Genomic DNA, 15,947 nt, shown 5'->3' with positions numbered 1-15,947 from the left:
GTCCTCCCCAAGACCAAGGCTCTGTGTTCCTGTCCTCCCCAAGACCAAGGCTCTGTGTTCCTGTCCTCCCCAAGACCAAGGCTCTGTGTTCCTGTCCTCCCCAAGACCAAGGCTCTGTGTTCCTGTCCTCCCCAAGACCAAGGCTCTGTGTTCCTGTCCTCCCCAAGACCAAGGCTCTGTGTTCCTGTCCTCCCCAAGACCAAGGCTCTGTGTTCCTGTCCTCCCCAAGACCAAGGCTCTGTGTTCCTGTCCTCCCCAAGACCAAGGCTCTGTGTTCCTGTCCTCCCCAAGACCAAGGCTCTGTGTTCTCTGTCGTACGAAGTGCAAGGCTCGGCTGTTCTTGAGTACCAAGTCAAGGCTTCGTGTTCTCGTTCTGTCCATGTGCTTCGTTCTGTACTGGAGTTCCTTCGTCCTGCCCAGGAGTCTCTCGTTCTGTCCTGTAGCCTCACCTAGTTCTGTCTCCCAAGACCACGTCATGTCTTTGCCTAGTTCTGGAGTCCAAGCCCAAGTCAAGAGCCAGGTTCTGGGTCCTTGTCCAGTCTCTGGCTCAGAGTCCGAACTCAAGCCTCGTCATGTCCTCGCCTCGAAGTACCCAAGCCATGTCCAGTCCTGTAGCCATATCATGTCCTCGCCTACTTCCAGAGTCTGAGCCCGAGTCAAGACCCAGGTTCTGGGTCCTTGTCCAGTCTCCAGCTCGGAGTCCAAGCCCAGGCCCCTAGTTCCCAGTTCCTTGTCCTGGTCCCGCTTGCCTAGCCAATGCCCTAGCCCAAGTCTGTGTTCTTGTCCCTGCTCTCTAGTCAAGTCCTGTTCCTGGTACTTCAGTGTCTGTGTCTTGCATTTGGGTCCGCTCCCAGCGCCTCCCCTTATGACAATAGGTCAACAACAAATGGCATTTCTGTCCAGGAACTGCATAGGTTCACAAAGAAGGCATGACTGCCCTCTATTTTCTTAGAAATCTGTGTAGATTTGGCATGTAATCTGGAACTTTGACAAATTTCTATACATGTCCTGTGGAGAGTATTCTGATTGGTTGCATCATGGCCTGCTCTGGAATCATCAATGCCCGGAAATGGGAAAAGTCTACAGCCCAGTCTATCACAGGCTAAACCCTCCCCACCCCTGAGCACATTCACAAGGAGCACTCTCACAAGAAAGCAACATCCATCATCAAGGACCCCCACCATCCAGGAAATGCTCTCTTCCTAATACTACCATTGGTCAGGAGGTACAGGGCCTTCGGTTCCACATCGCCAGGTTTAGGAATGGTTATTACCCTGCAACCGTCAGGCTCATGAACTAGCATGGATACCTTCACTCACCTCAACTCTACAGACCTCCACAACCTACAGACTTAATTTCAAGGACTTTACAACTCATGTTCTTAGTTAGTTATTTAAGTAATTGGATGATTCCATAATATGCATGTTGCTATTTCCTTATTTTCCTGTAAATGCCTGGAAGAAAATGAATCTCGAGGCAGTAAATGGTAATGTACACAGTATGTACTTTGATCTTATTATTTTTCAAAGGTTCATTTATTATCAAAGCATGTATCCATATCCAACTCTGAATTTGTATTTCTCCAGGTAGCCATGAAGCAAAGGAAAACCATGAAAGTTGTTCAGAGAGAAACATCAAGCCCTGCTCCCCAGTCCAAAAATGAACAGTATCCCAATCATCAACCCTACAAAAACTTCCCTGCCCTGCACAAAACTGAACAGGAATATTGAATCCCCCACCAAAAAAATTATCCCTTCCCCAAACAAAAAAACTAACCCCCCAAACATCCTCCCCTCGTACAAAAATAAATGGAAAAGGAACGGAAGATAAAAAAAACTCAATGTAAAAACCTTAAGTCTGAAAAAGTACACAGACTATAAACATGATTGTCCAATCCATAATTGCAGAACTACAAGCAACACACATCAAAGTTGCTGGTGAACGCAGCAGGCCAGGCAGCATCTCTAGGAAGAGGTACAGTCGATGTTTCAGGCCGAGACCCTTCGTCAGGACTCCTTGCTCCACACTTCCACTCTACTTTCTGTCCACTGCCGCCGTTATTTCATCTGCTCTGCTTTATTATCCCTTTGGCTCAACCCCAACCTTGAACCTGCCAGTTCTCCTCGCTATACCCTCAATCGTACTGAACACCCCCCTTCTCACTCCCCTCCTGTGTTTGCTTGCTTCCCAAATGGTCTTCTTCCCACTACCCCTGAGAATGGTGAATGTTTACAACATCTCCTAGCATCTCACTGGTTTTGCTCAATGCCCATCTTTCCCTGTGTGGGTATAGCCTCTCCTTTGGTCTGATTGGTTCTCACGCATCATTTTATCACACAATGACCCTTGCCACTATTCATGAAACATACATGGTCTTCTGAACAGTGCAGGAGAAATCTCTTAGAAATTGCCTTTTCTGTGGGCGTTCCCTGAAGTTCTGAGAAGTATTACTGATCTTTGTGGTAAGTACTTGTTAAGTTACTTTTTATTTAGTTAATTAAGGCCTTTAAGTTAATTTGCTCTAATCAGGCCAGTAACATCGAGAAGGATCCCACACTCCCTGTGACTCACACTGTCTGTCCTACTTCCATCAGGGTAGAGGCTACTTAGCATCCACCCCAGGAGCATCGATGTCAGGGTGATCAACATCCTCACCCAGTAACCCACCACCACCACTTTGTCATTTCCATTAAGAGTTACCTTATGTAAAGACATCCCTGTACCTAGCGTCACTTTATGTATGTACAATCAATGTATATAAACTATCTTATGTATTTATATTTATTGTGTTTTTTTTATATCATTATGTTTCTTTTTGTGCTACATTGGAGTACCAAATATTTCATTCTCCTTTACACTTCTGTACTGGAAATTGCATTAAACAATCTTGAATTGAATGACTAATTAAGTGACATATGAGTATAAATGTGGCATGCCATGTAATATTCCCCCTTGGAATATCGAGTTAGGATGTCACAATACAAAAATGTTACAGGTTGTACACTGTAATAAACTGTAAACAGGAGAGATTCTGCAGGTGGTGGAAATCCAAAGCAATGCACACAAAATGTCGGAAAACTCAGCAGGTCAGGCAGCAGAGTTCCTCCAGCATTTTGGGCTGAGACCCTACATCAGGGCTGTAACAACTGTGATAAGCAACTGTAATAAATAAGTAATAAACAATAAATAGCTCTAATGTACTGTAATAGATTTTTCATATTTAGTGGTCATAGTGTCCTAGTTTCCTTAGTAGTTTCTTATTCATTCACATTACTACAGGAGGCTATTCAGCCCGCCATGATCATACTTGGTGTTCATAGACGCTTGGTCCATATCCCATGTTTTGCCTTTATGTGTTCCCTCCTCACAAACCTGACCCTTTTTTGAGTTGTGTACAGTGTCAGCCCCACTACTGAGAGTGAAGAAAGAATGTCCAAATCTTACAAATCCATCTTTAAACATACTTTTAAGTGTAGGATCTTTAGATAGATAGATACTTTATTGATCTCAAAGGAAATTAGTGTCTCAGTAGCATTACAAGTGCACAATTATACAAATATACAAACAGGAGGGGGGTCATCAGCAAGCTGTTCCCGAAACACTGAGTGTGTGTCTTCAGGCTCCTGTACCTCCTCTCTGATGGTAGAATTGAGAAGAGAGCATGTCCAGTGTGGTAGGGGTCCCTAAGGATGGCTGCCGCCTTTTTGAGGCAAGAGTTAGCTTGCCTCTAGTTCTTCCACCAACTAACTTAAACACGAGTTTTGCTTACCGCTCCCCAGTGGAAATGGGTCCGGATTATTCACCGTTTAGCCCTCTCATAATTGTTCACTTCAATTAAATGACAGGTCACTTGTCTTTTCTTCAAAGAAAATTGCAACAATCCCATCGAGTGAGTCTCTTCTCCTCCAGCTCTGGAAACATCCTTGTCTAGCCTTGTACCCTGTACTATCTCAATTTTATAGCAGTTTTCTGACCTGGACTACACACAGTGTTCCCATGATGGCCCAACTAAGGTTTGTTTTAGCAAGAATTGCCGACACTTGTACAGTCAGAAAATGCAAGATGGCGCTGAGCTACAGTCTCTGTCAAGATTTTGGCTCAGACCCAGTTTTTTTTAATTCATAGGGATGGCTTGAAGGACAGTGAGTGGAGTTAGGGGCCATTTTAAGGTTTCAAAATAAGAATGTGGGGGTATTAGAAGACAGGCTGGAGTCTACTCTTCTGCTCTGTTCTCCTTGTTCCATACTCTATGGCGAGTGACATGGTCGTGAAATGAAGGACATCCACGTTTAGATGTCAGGCCAACAGACCAGTGGGAACAAGCGATGATGGCCAACCATGGGTCAGTGAGTTACATCAGGTTCTGGGGCAGGAGGTACGAGGCCGAGACTGGGATTCAAGGCCTAGTGGTCAGGCTCCTGGTCATTGGAGAGTCTGAAGTTCAGGGCCTGGAGCTCTGGGTCCTCATTCACCATCATCGATACTGAAGATCGAAGCCCAAAGGTTGTTCTGAAGTTAATGCCCGATGGCGGGCGCCCTGATTCTGCGAGTCTGCTGGAGGAAGTCGAAGCTTATTGACTGTGAATCCATGAGTCCACTTGGCACTGGCGATGGGCTCTTCTAGGGCTGGAGGACTCTCCATGGGTATTGGGGGGGGTGGATGGGAGGGAGGAAAAGGGTTTGCTTGTGGTGTTCTGTGTTGTCCTGCTGAACATTGTGGGCAAGCTATGTTGGCACCAGAATGTGGGGCAACACTTGCAGGCTGCCTCCAGCCCATGCTTAGGTTGCATCTATGGAGGTGGGGGTGAGGGGAAGGAACAAATCTGATGCCACGTTTTGATCTGAAGCATCGCCAATTCTTTTTCCATTACACGTGCTGCTCAGCCTGCTGAGTTCCTCCCATAGATTCCAGCACCTGCAGCCTCTAGTGTATCAGTGTGGTCAAGGGCCTGTTCGGTGCTGAAATGTTCTATGTCCAGTAAATATCCCAGATGATGTTTCAGGTATGAGACCCTTCACGGGAGTGGGGGAGGGGAGAAAACAAGTTACGTGAGAGAGCAGCAAAAGTGGGGTGGGGGGGAGGGCTATCAATTAATCAGATAGGATTTCACAGATAGGGTGTGAAGACGAGAAGGAAATGAGGATGAATAACCATAAAACCAAAAGACATAAGAGCAGAATTAAGCTATTTAGTCCATCGTGTCTGCTCCACCATTTAGTCATGGTTGACTTATTATTCCTCAACCCCATTCTGCTGCCTTCACCTGTAACCATCGATGCCATTGCTATTCAAGAACATATCAGCCAACGTTTACAAAATGCTGGAGGAACTCAGCAGGCCAGGCAGCATCTATGGGGAGGAGATCATCTGGTGTTTCAAGATGAGACCCTTCAGCAGGAGTGGAGACAAAAAGATGAGGAGTGAGTTAGAAGGTGGAGGGAGGGGAGGAAGAAACACAAGGTGACAGGTGAAACTGGGGGGGAGGAAGGGGTGAAGTGAAGAGCTGGGAAGTGATTAATGAAAGAGATACAGGGCTGGAGAAAAGGGTTTCTAATAGGAGAGGACAGAAGGCCATGGAAGAAAGAAAAAGGGGAATGAGCACCAGAGAGAGGTGATGGGCAAGGAGATGAGGTGAAAGAAGGTAAAGGGGATGGGGAATAGGGAGGGGGGGGCCCCATTACTGGAAGTTCAAGAAATCAATGTTCATGCCATCAGGTTTGAGGCTACCCAAACGGTGTATAAGTTGTGGCTTCTCCAGCTGGAGTGTGGCTCATCGCAACAGTGGAGGAGGCTGTGCATGAACGTATCGGAATGGGAATAGGAAATTGGATTAAAATGGGTGGCCACTGGGAGATCCTGCTTTTTTCTAGCAGGCGGAGTGTAGGTGCTTGGTGAAGCAGCCGTCCAATCTACATCGGGTCTCACCGATTATACAGGAGGCCACACTGGGAGCACCGGATACACTAGATGACCCCAACAGGCTCACAGATGAAGTGTCGCCTCACCTAGAAGGATTGTTTGGGGTCCTGAATGGTGGTGAGGGAGCAGGTGTCGGGGAGGGTGTAGCTCTTGTTCTGTTGCAAGGATAAGCTCTAGGAGGGAGATCAGTAGGGAGGGATAAATGTACCAGGGAGTCGTGTAGGGAGCGACACTCGCAGAAAGCAAAAAGTGGTGGGGGTGGAGGGGAGGGGCGAGAGGGAAAGACGTGCTCCGTGCTGGGATCACGTTGGAGGTGGCAGAAGTTACGGAGACTTGTATGCTGGACGTGGAGACTGGTGGGGTGGTAGGAGAGGACAAGAGGAACCCTATCCCTAGTGGGGTGGCGGGAAGATGGGGTGAGGGCAGATGTATACAAAATGGAAGAGATGTGGTTGAGGGCAGCGTTGATGGTGGAGGAAGGGAAACCCATTTCTCCGAAGAAGGAGGACATCTACTTTGTTTTGGAATGAAAAGCATCATCTTGAGAACAGATGCAGTAGAGATGGAAGAATTGGGAGAAGGAGCTGATATTTTTAAATCAACCCCTGCTTTAAATATAGCCAATAAATTGGCCTGCACAGCATACTGTGGTAATGAATTCCACAGACTCACCACCCTCTGGCTAAAGAAATTCCTCCTTATTTCTATTCTAAAGGGATATCCTTCTATCTTGAGGCTGTGCCTTCTGGTCTTGAACTCCCTCACAATAGGAAACACTCTCCACATCTACTCTATCCAGGCCTTTCAATATTCGATAGGGGTTTCAATGAGAAACCCCCTCTTTCTTCTACACTCCTGCAAGTACTGGCCAAGATCGAAAATACGCTCCTCATATCTTAACTCTTTCATTCCTGAGATAGTTTTTTTGAACATCCTCTGGACTCTCTCCAATTCCAACACATCCTTTCTCAGCAAATAGGCTCAAACCTGCTCACAACAACCCAAGTGCTGTCTGATCAATGTGTTAGAAAGCCTCAGCATGACATGCTTGCTTTTATATTCTAGTCCTCTGGAAATGAAAGCGACCATTGCAATTGCCTTCCTTCACCACTTCCTCCTGAATAACACCACAAGAACAGGCAGATATCCTGCTGGAGCGCAGTGGAGAACTTCTTTCATGCATTCTTGGAAGGGAAGTGGAAGTGAATCCAATAGTAAGTGCAGGTCAACAAAATTTCAGACGGTTTTGCTATCACATCTGTCTCTGAGAAACCAGTCAAGAGCCTGGGGAAGATCTTTGACTGCAGCCTAACAGATGCGGCTGACATCCTGAAGACCACCAAGGAGTTAGAAGTCTAGCTCACCAGTCTGGAAAAGTCAGGCCTACCTGGAAAGTTCAAGGCTTGGATCTACCAGCATGGCATCTTCCCCTTGGATCCTCTGACCCATGCGGCTATGTGAGGTACCAATGTTTTTTGAAAGAGAGCTCAATGACTACCTTCAAAGATGGCTGGGCCTCCCAGGTAGCCTGAGCAGCATTGCTCTGTATGTAAAAAGGAATGAACAGCATCTTCCTTTCCACAGTCTGAATGAGATATCCCATACAAGAGAATTGCTGCTGTACAGAGATTCCAGCGACCCCAAAGTCTCACCAACAGGCATTGGTGTCCGGACGGGCAGAAGGTGGAAGGCCAAGGACGTAGGGGAGATGGCTGAGTCACGTCTGAAACACAGGGATCTGGTAGGGACAGTGGGATCTAGTCAGCTAGGCTGGACAGCTTCTCTTCAACCCACTTCGACAGGGCCCAGGGCAGGGACAGACACAGACTGGTCCAGGAAGAGATGCAAGCACTGTTGAGAAACTGTGTACCACCAGGATGGTAGGAATGGGGCAGCAGGAGCTTGGACATGGGGGGGAGGGTGCGTTGAAGCAGAATATCTCCTGGTCCAACATCTGGCAGGCAGAATCCTAACACATCAAGTTCATGATCCAGGTTGTGTAAGACGTCTTGCCTAGTCCAGTGAACATTTTTGCTTGGGGCAAGAGTGAGACACCATTATGTCCTCTTTACCCTGGCAGAGGGACCCTGGAAAATGTCCTCAGCAGCTGCCCGAAAGCTCTGGGAGAAGGCTGCTACCTCTGGCACTATGACCTGGTGCTGAAAATATCTCCTCAGCCATTAGCAACCTCCACCACCCCAGAAAGCCCACAGCCTTTGTCAAAGCTGGAGACCAACCACAGCCTCAGCCCAGATCACCAGCAGGCTTGCTCGCCACAGCGACTGACTGGCAACTGAACGTTGATCTTGGCAAGCAATTAAAGATCCCTGATCTTATTGCATCTTCATCCCTGAGGCCTGGCATTGTTGTTCTGTCAGAAGCCTCAAAGCAGGTGGGAGAACTGACAGCTCCATGGGAAGACCAGTTTGAGTGGTGTTTTGAGCATAAGAAAGCTAAAGACCAGGAGCAGGTGGAGCAGTGCCGGAGACAGGGGATGGAGGCAGGTTGTGGGCCCATACAGGTGAGGTGTAGAGGTTTTGGTCGCTGTTCGCTCTGCGGAACCTACTCTTAAGCATTAGGGGGGCTGCAAAGAGAAGAGCCATCAGGACTGTCACAGAGGCTGCTGAGCAAGCCTCCAGGTGGCTATGGATCAAGAGGTGTGACCCATAGATCAGTCTGCTGGGACACAAGCCTGGGCCTGGTCAACTCCGGCTGGGTCACCTGGGTAAGAGTGTCTGATGTTGAAACACCCGATGACTCCAGGCTACATCGCTGATGATGTGTCCCAGCACCTGCCAGGTTGTATCAACATCGATGTCGGAAAGGGAAGCAGAAAACAGCAGAAGTACTCAGCAAGTCGGGCAGCATCAGTGAATCCTGTAGACGTTCTCAGGGGCAGCAGGGTAGCATAGCTGTTAACACAATGCTTCAGTGTCAGCTGTAAGATCGGAGTTCACAGCTGCTGCTGTCAGTCAGGAGTTTGCACGTTCTCCCCACGACCACGCAGATTTCCTGCGGGTGCTCCAGTTCCACGTTCTCCCCACGACCACGCAGGTTTCCTCCGGGTGCTCCAGTTCCCTCTCACATTCCAAAGACGTACGGGTTAGGGTCAGTGAGCTTGGGCAGGCTGTGTTGCCACCGGAAGCATGGTGTCTCATGTGGGCTGACTCTGACACAATCCTTGTTGATTTGAGTTAATGAAAACTACACAATTCAGTGTATGTTTCAATGTATCTGTGACAAATAAAGCTAATCTTTTAAATCCTTCTTCGGCTCCTGAGCAAGCTGTTCTTCTGACGTCAGAGATGTGTGGATGTGTCCTCTATGATCTCACTACTCCTCTGCATTTATTAGAATCCTTAGCCTGTGTTCATTTGCCTTGTTTGACCTTCTCAAATGCATCTTCCTATCTGTCTTCCACTGGATTTTATCTGCTGCTTTTATGCCTCCACAGACTCTGTCTACATTTCTAGCTGCCGCAAAAAATCAGCCAGCATCATCAGAGATCCCTCCCAACCTGGATGTGCCCTCTTCTCCCACTTTCCATCAGGTGGAAAAATGCAAAAGCTTGTAAAACATGTACCAGCAGGCTCAAGGACAGCTTCTATCTTATTGTTATAAGACTTTTGGAAGGAACTCTAGTACAAATACACTCTTCTTGGGCTTCCAGCTGGGCACAGAAATTGATGATAACCGATGTTTCAATGACAAACTCTGCCACCTTCATCGGGGATGATGCCTGGGTATGTCCAGTCCAGTGGTATTTACATCCAGTAGTCCATCCCTCCTGATTGGATATCTCTTTAGAACAGAGATGAGGAGGAATTGCTTTAGCCAGAGGATGGTGAATTTACAGAGTTCATTGCCACAGACAACTACGGCAGCCAGATCTTTGGGTATATTTAATGCTGATGGGTTTTTGATTAATAAGGGCATTGATGGTTACATGGAGAGGGCAATAGAATGGGGTTGAGAAGGATAATAAATCAGTCACTTGATGGGCAGAATAGCTTAATTCCGCTCTGGTGTCTTATAAGCAAACTTCTTGTATCAAATCATTAACAATGTGTGACAGAAAGCAAGGGTCTTTGGAGCTCTGTTGCTCACAACCCTGCAGTCATCAAAGTTCTTCCTTGATTTATTTGTCAAGAGGGTCTGTTGAGCGAAAGTCCATGCACAAAACATAAAATACACTACCTTGATTGATGCTCCTTGTTACCTGCTCTCCTTTAACATATTCCATTGGTTAGTCAGAGATGATCTTCCTGGAACAAATCCATGGGGTGGGGGGTGGGGGAGGTGTGGGTAAGTGTTTTTCAGTTTGCATTTGGAATTTTCTTTTCCCCATTTTTAAACATTACTGCACTAGCCATCTCCCAGTCTTCCATTTCCATGCCCATAGCCAAGGAAACTTGGAAAATGATTGAGCTTACATTATTTTTGCCTTTTAGTTATAGATTTTATCCAGACCCAGTGATTAATTCATTTTAAACATGACAGACCCTTTAATATATTCCTCTAATATTTATCATTTCCCAAATGTAACAGTCTTCTTCCTCATAATCCATACATATACAGTGTATCATCCTTGTTCCAGAGTCCTCGCTACCTGAAGTCCATAGCCAATGCCCAGGAATGGAAACAGTGCTGGATACAACCCAGTCTGAAACAGGCCAAGCCTGACCATCACATTTACAGGGAGCACTGCCACACGAAAGCAGAGTCCATCACTGAGGATTCCCACCACCCAGGCCACATTGTTTTCTCACTACTACCATCGGGCAGAAGGTATATGAGCCTTAAGTCCCATACTAGCAGGTTGCAGAAAAGTTATTACGCTACAGTCTCAGGTTCTTGAACCAGAGTGGATAACTTCACTCACCTGAGCACCAAACCGATTCCAGAACCTATGGACTCTGCAGCTGCTGCATTTGTTATTATTTTATGTGCACAATTAGCCTTCTTTTTCACATTGGTTATTTATCACTCTTTGTTTATGTATTGTTTTCATAAATTCAATTGTATTTTTTTATTTTCCTGCGAATGCCTGCAAGAAAACAAATCTCAGGATTGTACATGGTGAAATATACTGCAGGTACTTCGATAGTAAATTTACTTTGACTTACTGAATTGCTTCCCTGTGCTGACACAGATTAGCTTCTAACTGGCTGCTTCCAATCCACTTTTGCCAGATAAATTTGCCTTATCCCAGTTCAGAACTTTATTCCCAGTCTTGCTTTGTGTCTTTCTATAGTGCGTTAAATCTAACCAAATCATAGTATGTCCACCATGCTTGGAAGAACAACACAGAATACAACAAAACAGTACATACCAAGTGACAGAGCAATAACAGTGAAACAAGCCATGTTTCTCCACATTCACATGCACCCCTGGACAGGCCATGTTCTTTGGCCTCCACCTTCCAGGAGACTCATGAATCTGCAGACACTGGGCCCTGAGCTCCACGACAGAATCGCAGAGATTCACCGACTTGGGGCTCTGGCCAACGGGCCTCGCCTTCTGGACTTCAGATCAATCGTTTGGCTTTCATCTGGACTTCTGTTCGATCTCTGAACTTTGATCCAGATCTCCGATTGACCTTTGGGCTTCAATACAGACTTCTGATTGACATTAGGTCTTCAATCTGATCAGACTTCTAATCAACCTTTGGGCTTTGATCTTCGGTATTGACCCAGGACTCGCTGATGACAGGATCCCGAGTGACCTTGTTGATCTGCGGGCTCAACATTCGACCATGTCCTCGCTACTGGAGCGCAGGCTTAGGCTCCAGCCTGTCCTCTAATTCGCCCACATCCCTGTCCCTAAACCCTAACCTGAGCCTAACTCCCCTCTCTGTCCTCCAAACCATTCTTATGAACCACAAACTTTAAAAAAACACAATCAAAACGGTCTGAGTGTGACCTCAATGAGGCCCGCAGCTCAGCACCACAGGATGTCATGGAGATGGAACAGGCCACTAGAAGAAGCGATAGAGGCAGCTAAAGTCATATCGTTTAAAAGATTTTTAGACTGATAAGAAAGGAAGATTAGTTTTATCACATGTACATCAAAACATTAAAACATACAGTGAAATGCATTAATATCAAAGCAAATCAACAAGGACTGTGCTGGGCAGCCTGCAAATGTCCCCATGCTTCCAGCGCCAACATAGAATGCCCACGGCTCACTACCCGTAACTGTGCATTTCTGGAATACGGGAGGAAACCGGTGCACCGGAATGAGAACCATGCAGTCCTGGGGAGAATGTACAAACTCCTTACAGACAGTGGCAGGAATTGAACCCTGAGCGCTGATTGCTGTGAAGCGATGTGCTAACCATTGCACCATTGTGCAGCCAATACCTGAGGGATATGGACAAGAACAGGCAATTGGACTAGCTTATTCAGTATGGAGAAGTTGGGCTGAAGGTTGTATTTCTTTGCTGTGTAACTCTTAAAACTCTGATGCCTCATTCTGCACATGTCCAGGTTCATCCCATTAAAATATCTGATACACACCCCACCCAGACCCCTGCTTGATAAGTATTGGGTAAACAACCTCCTGAATGCATTTTCAGAATGTTATTTTGTCCATACCTTTCACTCTGTCATCGCCCCAGTGAATATAGCAAAGTTGAAGTCTCCGAATAGAGTTTGCACATTCTCCCTGTGGTCATCTTGGCTTTGGAAGTATGGGGCTGTATGACAAAATGACAGAGCCCATATACTAAAAGATTTCAATATTTTGCACTGGGAAATCAAATTTTAGATGATATTTATGTTCCAACTTTTCTGACTATGATGGATGCAAAAACGTTTAATTTATTATGCAGTCTAGTGCAACGTGCAATAAGCCCAATGAGGACCTAGATAAAATCGTAAAGGATCATATTGACCTAAACCTTTGATTATTACTGAGAGATTTAGATTTCATAAAAGGGATCAAGAGGAAGGAGAATCTATTTCACAGTTTGTGGTGGTGCTGAAGCAATTGTCTGATCACTGTGATTTTGGGCAGTTGCTGAATGACATGTTATGAGAAATGCGATCTGAGTAGTGAGGCAATTCAGTAATGTTTAGTTACAGAAGACAGACTAACATTACAGAAGGCAATTGAGATTAGTACATCCATGGAGATGGTAGCTGAAGAAGCACAGCTATTAAGCGCATCTTCCCATGGTTGTCAAATTTCTACTGACTTGAAGAAATATGAAAATTATTGGCAAATCAGTGTTACTGTTGTAGCAGAACTAGGCATTGAGCAAGAGAATGCTGGGATAAGTATTTAGATTGCTGAAGCTGAGGCATAAAGGGACATATTGAATGCATCTGTAAAAGTTATAAGACACTGTCAACCAAAGACACTGTAATAAGTAAAAAGACTTTTGGAAAAACAAAAAGAACCATGTGAACAAGATGGAGCATACTGAAGATGGACTCTGTACTTGAAGAAGCTTTGATATTTTATTTGTTTCAGGACACAAAGGCAGCTGTCGTGTGACTCCGTGGTTGGATATGGCCACAGTCAGGATGTAGGTGGACACGGGTACTGCAGTATTGCTGATATCAGAGACAGGAGGAATTGCAGCATCTCACCCCAAAGGGGCAAGGTCGACTTCAGAGACTTACACTGGTGAGGTTGTTCCAGTGAGGAGAGTGGTACACGTTACAGTGGAGATTAACGGACAGAGAAAGAAACTTCTACAGTACGTAGTTAAAGGTAGTTATCCAGTGCTTCTGTGCCGCTCATGGCTGGAGCAGCTCGGACTCATCTGGCACTAAAGGCATTGAAGAAACACGTAGAACGATTCAATGGAGAATGGGCGGTATGAAAGGAATCACTTTTAAGCCTGGGTTCTTAGCGGAGTGGTGGAGGTGGTTTATGCATGCCTCAGTGTGGCATGCATAAAAAAAAGTATTGATTAAAGTAAAAGATCAATTAAATGATTTAATAAAAATATGTGGCATGAAGAAACCATATGGAAAAGCTGCTGGAAATCAAACAGTACCCATATGCAAAGCAGAGACCAGCAAGTCTTCTAGGAAAACATGGCAGTGAAGGCATCTGGGACGCTGAAACGTGGCGTGCATCCTCGCATCCCAGTCCTGGCAGGAGTTCATCACCGGATGGCACCAAGAAGGACGATGCTTCAGATTTGGAGAGAGCAGTTCTCAAACTAAGAATTGCAGATCCATGAGAGAGAATAAAGGAAGAAGATCTCAATGTTTTACTCAGTCCTCAGTGCCAAAACTTTGGTGGTGACTGTCATGTGACCAACCTCCAATATTCGATGGGCTGGAAGCCCATTGGAAAATAGTGAATGAAAATATTCATGAGTTGGGTTTCCAGTGGAGGATTAGAAGCGGGCGCATAATAACATCAAGAACCTTTGATAAGGATGGCAGAGACAAAGACTTGCATGGCAGAGATGATAGAGAAGGAAGGGAATGAGACTACAAGGAAAAGTGCTTTTGGAGAGAGTTTGTGAGTAGATGTAATGTGATTACTCGAGTGAAGAGGAAACTCTCTGGATTTCTGCTGGCCCCACTAGTCAATCAGAAACAATAGAGCTGACAGGCTTTGATGATAAAGTGCTATTGGAGAATTCAAGATGGGCAAAGAAATGGAAGATGTGACCAGAAAACCTTAAAGAAGCTGTTGAATTCCATGGTGCTGCCCAAGCAGAGATACCTATTGTTTCTGCATTAGAAGCTGACCAAGATGGGAGGGGTATGGAGGCCTATGGTCCAGGTGCAGATCGATGGGTCTAGGCTGTTTAAATGGTTTGGCATGAACTAGATGGGCTGTAGGGCCCATTTCTGTGCTGCTGTTTTCTATGACTCTAAGAAACTCCCCAGTAAGCAGTTTTGCCTGAATCCTCTTTGGGGGTCTTTGACTTCAATGAGTTCTTCAACATGGAAAAAAGTGTGCCTGGACTAGCGTCAATGATTGACGAGATGTTTGGTGAAGGATCAGTGTCACCCAGCCAGTTCAGTCAATGGTTTTCAAGTAAGTTAAGTAGATCAGGTAGTTCCTCCAGTAGCCTGCAGTCTACTCCACATGAAGAGCCTGAAAGACTTGCTGGTCGGGAGCAGAGGATCCCAGCTCCCGTTTCACAGCTCAGAAACTACTTTGCTCCCATTCCATCATGAGAAGATAACAAGGAGATTAATAAAAAAGGTTGAATATTTAGAACACAGCGAAAAGCAAATATGGATGTGAAACGACTGCTGTCCATTCTCACTGCCAACATGGAGACCCTAAAGGAGAGTTCACAGACTGGGGTGTTTTTTCTGTGGAAGAAGTGGAGGCAGAACTGAAAGATCTCGAAATGGAATTTGAGAGGAAACTTGTCTTCCTGTTCATGGTGGAACATCTGGAACAGACTCTAACTGCGTCATCTGGTCCTAAACACATACTAAAAATAAAGACACAGATATGAATGTTTTCAATAAGCTAGTTAACAGTATGAAGGCAAATGGAACCTTGTCTTTGCGATAAAATCCCCCTGAAATTCTACTGCCAACAACCCTACCCCCCCACCCCTCCCGTATTGAGGCCTCCCTTCCCAGATATTCTAGGTGACCTGCTTGGCAGTCAGAATCATCTCACACCAGTCCCTAATCAACAAGGCCATTTGTCCCCCATCAGCTGTGCTTTCTGAAGTGCCCCATACCGACAATGCAGAACCCAAACCAAGATCTAAACATACACCATCGAGAGATAAAATGACTTTGGCGTAATCCCCAGGTCACCAGTACGCTCACAGAAACAGGCGGCCTCCAGACGATTGAATCTCTAGTTTAGTGACTAACCCTCAGCACTTCGGCAGATTAATCCCCAGGGTTATGTCTGGGAATAGAGGCAGTCTACTCTCTTCCACTAGTTTAGAAAAAAATGTTTTTTGTTGTTGGTTGAATTTGATGATTACTCCATTGAACGTTAATATTTCAGGTGCTGGGCTGTGTATGGGAAAGGGTAGAAACTGCTAAAATGAGGGGGGAAGGATATGTTATATATTCATGTA

General features: G+C 45.7%; 1 pseudogene; it reads left to right on the top strand.

Annotated features, from left to right (window-relative positions):
- The first annotated feature begins 13,898 nt into the window (after positions 1–13,898).
- LOC140210808 (eukaryotic translation initiation factor 4E transporter pseudogene) lies at positions 13,899–15,421 on the top strand (annotated as a pseudogene).
- The last annotated feature ends 526 nt before the right edge of the window (positions 15,422–15,947 follow it).

The sequence above is a fragment of the Mobula birostris genome, chromosome 16 (genome assembly GCF_030028105.1).
Source record: "Mobula birostris isolate sMobBir1 chromosome 16, sMobBir1.hap1, whole genome shotgun sequence".
Taxonomy (NCBI): Eukaryota; Metazoa; Chordata; class Chondrichthyes; order Myliobatiformes; family Myliobatidae; genus Mobula; species Mobula birostris.
Note: the sequence above shows the minus strand (reverse complement) of the source record. Positions and strands in the feature narration are given on the sequence as shown.